Source organism: Mus caroli, unplaced genomic scaffold (assembly GCF_978045245.1).
Source record: "Mus caroli unplaced genomic scaffold, Mus_caroli_1 scaffold_10, whole genome shotgun sequence".
NCBI lineage: Eukaryota > Metazoa > Chordata > Mammalia > Rodentia > Muridae > Mus > Mus caroli.
Window position 1 is genome coordinate 87072638 of NW_028227265.1, and position 7458 is coordinate 87080095.

A 7458-nucleotide genomic window follows, 5' to 3' on the forward strand; every position below is an offset into this window, starting at 1 on the left:
CTAGACAAGGCTGTCCACTTTCTCCCTACCTATTCAACATTGTACTTGAAGTCCTAGCCAGAGCAATTCGACAACAAAAGGAGACAAAGGGGGATACAAATTGGAAAGGAAGAAGTCAAAATATCACTTTTTTCAGATGATATGATAGTATATATAAATGACACTAAAAATTCCACCAGAGAACTCCTAAACCTGATAAACAGCTTCAGTGAAGTAGCTGGATATAAAATTAACTCAAAAAAGTCAATAGCCTTTCTCTACAGGAAGGATAAACATGCTGAGAGAGAAATTAGGGAAACAACACACTTCTTTTTTTTTTTTGCCAATTTAAATAGTTTTATTATTCCATGTTACTTGTTTTGGGTCCCTGTGGAAAAAAGCTACACCCTCTTCTTGGACTGACTTAATCCACCTCTTCAATGGTGGGGCCTGAAGAAGCACCACCAGATGGGGGAGCTCCTCCACCTGGGAAGCCACCAGGCATTCCTCCAGGCATGCCACCCGCACTCTGGTACAGCTTGGTAATGATGGGGTTGCAGACTTTCTCCAGTTCTTTCTGCTGATGCTCAAATTCTTCCTTCTCTGCAGTCTGGTTCTTATCCAGCCAGCTGATGATTTCATTGCACTTGTCAAGAATCTTCTGTTTGTCCTCATCATTGATCTTGCCTTGAAGTTTCTCATCTTCCACAGTTGCTTTCATGTTGAAGGCATAGGACTCCAGTGAATTCTTGGAGGAAACCTTATCTCTCTGCTTCTCATCCTCAGCTTTGTACTTCTCAGCTTCTTGGACCATGCGCTCAATATCTCCCTTACTCAAGCGGCCCTTGTCATTGGTGATGGTGATCTTGTTCTCCTTTCCTGTGCTCTTATCTACAGCAGAAACATTGAGGATGCCATTGGCATCAATGTCAAAAGTAACCTCAATCTGAGGAACCCCACGGGGTGCTGGAGGGATGCCCGTGAGCTCGAACTTTCCAAGCAGGTTGTTGTCCTTGGTCATGGCCCTTTCACCTTCATACACCTGAATGAGTACACCAGGCTGGTTGTCAGAGTAGGTGGTGAAGGTCTGCATCTGCTTGGTGGGGATGGTGGTATTGCGCTTGATGAGGACAGTCATGACTCCACCAGCAGTTTCAATACCAAGGGAAAGAGAAGTGACATCCAAGAGCAGCAAATCCTGAACGTTCTCAGACTTGTCTCCAGATAGAATGGCTGCCTGGACAGCTGCACCATAGGCAACAGCTTCATCGGGGTTAATGCTCTTGTTCAGTTCTTTTCCATTGAAGAAGCCTTGCAGAAGTTTCTGAATCTTGGGGATTCTGGTAGAACCACCCACCAAGACAATATCATGGATCTGTGACTTGTCCAGTTTGGCATCTCGAAGGGCCTTCTCTACAGGGTCCAGTGTGCCACGGAACAGGTCGGCATTCAACTCCTCAAATCGAGCCCGGGTAATGGAGGTATAGAAGTCAATTCCCTCATAGAATCAATCTCAATACTGGCCTGGGTGCTGGAGGAGAGGGTGCGCTTGGCCCGCTCGCAGGCAGTGCGGAGACGGCGGACAGCTCTCTTGTTCTCGCTGATGTCTTTCTTGTGCTTTCACTTAAACTCAGCAATGAAATGATTGACCATTCGGTTGTCAAAATCTTCTCCACCTAAGTGGGTGTCTCCAGCTGTTGATTTGACTTCAAAAATTCCATCCTCAATAGTGAGGATTGACACATCAAAAGTGCCACCTCCCAAGTCAAAAATGAGCACATTCCTTTCAGCTCCGACCTTCTTATCTAAGCCATAAGCAATAGCAGCAGCAGTTGGTTCATTGATGATTCGAAGTACATTGAGGCCAGCAATAGTTCCAGCATCTTTTGTTGCCTGTCGCTGAGAGTCATTGAAGTAAGCAGGCACTGTGACCACAGCATTGGTAACAGTCTTTCCGAGGTATGCTTCTGCAATTTCCTTCATCTTTGTCAGAACCATGGAGGACACTTCCTCTGGGTAGAAACTTTTTTGCTCCCCTTTGTATTCCACTTGGACCTTGGGCCTGCCTGCATCATTCACCACCATGAAGGGCCAGTGCTTCATATCAGACTGAACAACAGCATCATCAAACCTACGCCCGATCAGACGTTTGGCATCAAAAACTGTGTTGGTGGGGTTCATTGCAACCTGATTCTTGGCCGCATCCCCAATTAATCTCTCTGTGTCCGTGAAAGCAACATAGCTCGGCGTGGTGCGGTTACCCTGGTCATTGGCAATAATTTCCACCTTTCCATGCTGGAAGACACCCACACAGGAGTAGGTGGTGCCAAGATCAATGCCAACTGCAGGTCCCTTAGACATGGTTGCTTGCGTGTAGGCCCGGCTGCGCTGACGACGAGACCACACAAATGCCCGGCAGCTGCCTCCGCGTTCAATGAGCAACAACACACTTCTTTTTTTTTTTTTTTTTTTTTTTGGTTTTTCGAGACAGGGTTTCTCTGTGTAGCCCTGGCTGTCCTGGCACTCACTTTGTAGACCAGGCTGGCCTCGAACTCAGAAATCCGCCTGCCTCTGCCTCCCGAGTGCTGGGATTAAAGGCGTGCGCCACCACGCCCGGCACACTTCTTCTTAATAGACACAAATAATATACAATACCTTGGTGTGACTCTAACTAAGGAAATGAAATATCTGTATGATAAAAACTTCAAGTCTCTGAAGAAAGAAATTAAAGAAGATCTCAGAAGATGGAAAGATCTCCCATGCTCATGGATTGGCACGATCAAAATTGTAAAAATGGCTATCTTGCCCAAAGCAATCTACAGATTCAATGTAATCCTCATCAAAATTTCAACTCAATTATTTTACAAATTAGAAAGGGCAATCTGCAAATTCATCTGGAATAACGAAAAACCCAGGATAGCAAAAACTCTTCTCAAGGATAAAAGAACCTCTGGTGGAATCACCATGCCTGACCTTAAGCTGTACTACAGAGCAATAGTGATAAAAACTGCATGGTACTGGTATAGCGACAGACAAATAGACCAATGGAATAGAATTGAAGACCCAGAAATGAACCCACACACCTATGGTCACTTGATGTTTGACAAGGGAGCTAAAACAAACCAGTGGAAAAAAGACAGCATTTTCAACAAATGGTGCTGACATAACTGGTGGTTATCATGTAGAAGAATGTGAATTGATCCATTCCTATCTCCTTGTACTAAGGTCAAATCTAAGTGGATCAAGGAACTCCACATAAAACCAGAGACATTTAAACTTACAGAGGAGAAAGTGGGGAAAAGCCTCAAAGATATGGGCACAGGGGAAAAATTCCTGAATAGAACAGCAATGGCTTGGGATGCGCACAGTCAGCTATTGGATGGATCACAGGGCCCCCAATGGAGGAGCTAGAGAAAGTATCCAAGGAGCTAAGGAGATCTGCAACCCTGTAGGTGGAACAACATTATGAACTAACCAGTACCCCGGAGCTCTTGACTCTAGCTGCATCTGTATCAAAAGATGGCCTAGTCGGTCATCACTGGAAAGAGAGGCCCATTGGACACACAAACTTTATATGCCCCAGTACAGGGGAACACCAGGGCCAAAAAGTGGGAATGGGTGGGTAGGGGAATGGGGGGGGAGGGTATGGGGGACTTTTGGGATAGAATTGGAAATGTAATTGAGGAAAATAAGTAATAATAAAGAAAAAGATCAAGAATCGACAAATGGGGCCTCATAAAATTGCAAAGCTTCTGTAAGGCTAAAGATACCATCAATAAGACAAAAAGGTCACCAACAGATTGGGAAAGGATCTTTGCCTATCCCAAATCAGATAGGGGACTAATATCCAATATATATATAAAGAACTCAAGAAGGTGGAATCCAGAAAACAAATAGCCCCATTAAAAAATGCGGCTCAGAGCAAAACTAGGAATTCTCACCTGAGGAATATTGAATGTTGAGATGCACCTGAAATAATGTTCAACATCCTTAATCATCAGGGAAATGCAAGTCAAAACAACCCTGATATTCCACCTCAACACCAGCCAGAATGGCTAATATAAAAATTTCAGGTGACAGCAGATCCTGGCGAAGATGTGGAGAAAGAGGAACACTCCTCCATTTTGGGTGGAATTGCAAGCTTGTACAACCACTCTGGAAATCAGTCTTGCGGTTCCTTAGAAAATTGGACACAGTACTACCGCTGAATCCTGCAATACCTCTCCTGGACAGTACTACTCAGCTATTAAAAAGAATGAACTTATGAAATTCCTAGGCAAATGGATGGACCTGGAGGGCATCATCCTGAGTGAAGTAACCCAATCACAAAAGAACTCACATGATATCTACTCACTGATAAGTAGATATTACCCCAGAAACTTAGAATACCCAAGATACAAGATAGAATTTGCAAAATACATGAAACTCAAGAAAAACGAAGACTAAAATGTGGAGACTTTGCTCCTTCTTAGATATGGGAACAAAACACCCATGGAAAGAGTTCCAGAGACAAAGATTGGAGCTGAGATGAAAGTATGGACCATCTAGAGACTGCCATACCCAAGGATCCATCCCATAATCAGCACCCAAATGCTGACACCATTGCACACACTAGCAAGATTTTGCTGAAAGGACCCTGATATAGCTGTCTCTTGTGAGGCTATGCTGGAGCCAGGCAAACACAGAAGTGGATGCTCACTGTCAGCCATTGGATGGATTACAGGGCCCCCAATGGAGGATCTAGAGGAAGTATGAAAGGAGCTAAAGTGGTCTGCAACCCTATAGGTGGAACAACAATATGAACTAACCAGAACCCCCAGAGCTTGTGTCTAGCTGCATATGTATCAGAAGATGGCCTAGTTGGCCATCAGTGGAAAGAGAGACCCATTGGTCTTGCAAACTTAATATGCCTCAGTACAGGGGAATGCCAGGGCCAAGAAGTGGGAGTGGGGGGGGGAGAGGAGTGGGGGTGGAGGGTTTGGGGGACTTTCAGGGTAGCATTGGAAATGTAAATGAAGAAAATACCTAAATTAATAATAAAAAAAAACAAACAAAACCTAAATAAGGGAACTAGAGATGGTTCTGTGGTTAAGTGTACTTGCTATGCAAACATGAGGATTTGAGTTCAAGTCTGCAATGGCTACGTACAAAATGTCACACATTTTTGCATGTATTCTTAACTCCAGAGTTGTGGGAATAGAGTCAGGAAGATTGCTGGTCCCACCAGATGCCAGTGGAGCTACAGGTTTAATTTCAGACCCTATTTGAAGGGACTAAGACCAAGAGAAAAAGAGTCATCACTGGATGATCTCCTCTGGTCTTCTTGAGGACATATCAATCACTCATGTACCTGCGACACATATAACACCCCCCCTCCCGACACACACACATACACACAGATAGAGATAGAGTTAGAATTAGAGAAAAAAATTACAAATAAATAAACATAGTGATAAATGGTAGCCAGGTGGAGTAGAACAGATCTTAGGTCAGACTTCACCAAGAAGCCATGGCTCATGCTGGCTGGGTGAAGGCTTGACTGATATTCTCTGTTTTTTTTTTTTTTTAACCAACGTTCTTTTGCATATGTGCTCTTGTGTGTTCGTGGGGCCATCTTGTTCTCTGCTTCCTCTACCACAGTCATGGGTTGGCTTTGTTTTATGTTGGTATATCACGAGACTGTGGATGGTCAGCAGAACCTGTAACTGACAGGTTAGCTAGGTGTGGTCAGCCACCAAAGGCTATCTTTCTCTTTTTGCCTCTTTCACCCATAATCATGTGAACCCACTCCTCATGGTGGTCCAATAGAGATGATTGGTGGCAGACTCACCAGAGAGAGCCGTTAGTCATTGACCTTAGAATAGACCTAAGGTGTACCATTTGCAACACACAAAGGGAAAGTCTGCTTGTAGAAAAGTGAGTTAGAGATGGAGGGGGGGGCGGTTTAAACAGGGGAGATTACAGAAAACGTCCACAGAAATAACCTCTAACTCTATAGGGTGCCTTATAGAATGTTCCAAACAAGAATTGGTCTGTTACACAGAAAGAACTCATGATTTGTACAAATCCTTTTGGAAATTTGCCAGATCTATAATGAGTACTTTTCTGATGCATTTCTCTTGAAGTTTTGAACATAGATTTTTTTTTTGTTAAATTGCCAATAAAGGAGATACTTAGATCCATAGTCTTCTCTTAAATCTCTCCCACAAATGGCCAGGAACTGCTCTGCAATGACTTCTCATCTTCAAGTCAGCTGTCCCCACTTGACCATTTATTCCTCAGTCAGCTACTGAAGGGACCTGCACACCCAGGGGTACTCCTGCTTGGACATAGGATTAGACCACATCCAAATGCCACTTTCCAAACACAAAAAGATTCTTTATGAAATCAAGTATGCTCAGCAATGCTAGAGCTCTTTTGCTATGGTTAGAGATGGGGATGAGGATTTCATGTACAGGAAGAAACACTCCCTTCAGTTTAAACAAAAGTCAAGTGAAAGTAAACTTCAATATAAATAAATAACTAATGGCAGTCAAGACCGAGATGTGGAGTTTTCACCGTGTTCTGTGCTTGAGCCTGTGTCCTCTCTTGCTTTCCAATACAGTCTGATTTTGTGATGGAGAACTGTGAAATACAGAAATTGTTACTTAAGAATCATGCATTAGTAGTAGAGAGAGTTATCTAACCATCTTAAGTATTTTTGCTACCTTAACTTGGCCACTTCCAAATTAGACTGAGAGTAGATTTTTGAGATATGTCCTGTGGAGAAGGGGAGAACAGGTGGTCAGTAGTATTCCATTGCTGACCCAAAGGTAGTCTGCAATGGGAACTGAAATTCCATGTAAGAAATTATTTTTCAGTCAAAGGGGTTTTTAAATGTGTCTCCTTCTTGACCTCTCACCCTCACTCAAAATTGACAAGTAGTACCAATAACAAGGAGCCCAACAGAGATGAAAGTACCAGTCTTCCCATAGACTAGAGGGTTCAGCTGAAAGACAAACAGGGGCTGTAATCCTGTTTCTAGAGGTACATAGCACACTGGAAGGAAACACAACTACCCATAAAAATCACTTCATGTTATCATGACCATAACAATCATGGAGCAACATGTAAGCAAATTTTAAAATGTGCAGGGATTAGGAATTGCTCCTCAATGGTAGGTAGGTATGACAGGCAAGTGTTAAGGGAAGAGAGTAGCAAGCACCACACACAACCAGGATCCATAAAGAATTGACAACATCTCATGAGCCACATTTTTGGAGAAAAAAAATTGTATCATAGAGAGGTATCTTTATATCTCCATATCTCTATAATCTATCAGTCTATCTATCTATCTATCTATCTATCTATCTATCTATCTATCATCTATCTATCTATCTATCTATCTATCTATCTATCTATCATCTATCTATCTATCTATCTATCTATCTATCTATCTATCTATCTATCTATTGATCTATCGATCTATCTATAGATATA

The 7458-nt window shown here is 42.9% G+C and overlaps 1 pseudogene; it reads right to left on the reverse strand.

Annotated features, from left to right (window-relative positions):
* Positions 1 to 306: 306 nt before the first annotated feature.
* LOC147002458 (heat shock cognate 71 kDa protein pseudogene) lies at positions 307 to 2412 on the reverse strand (annotated as a pseudogene).
* Between the last annotated feature and the right edge of the window lie 5046 nt (positions 2413 to 7458).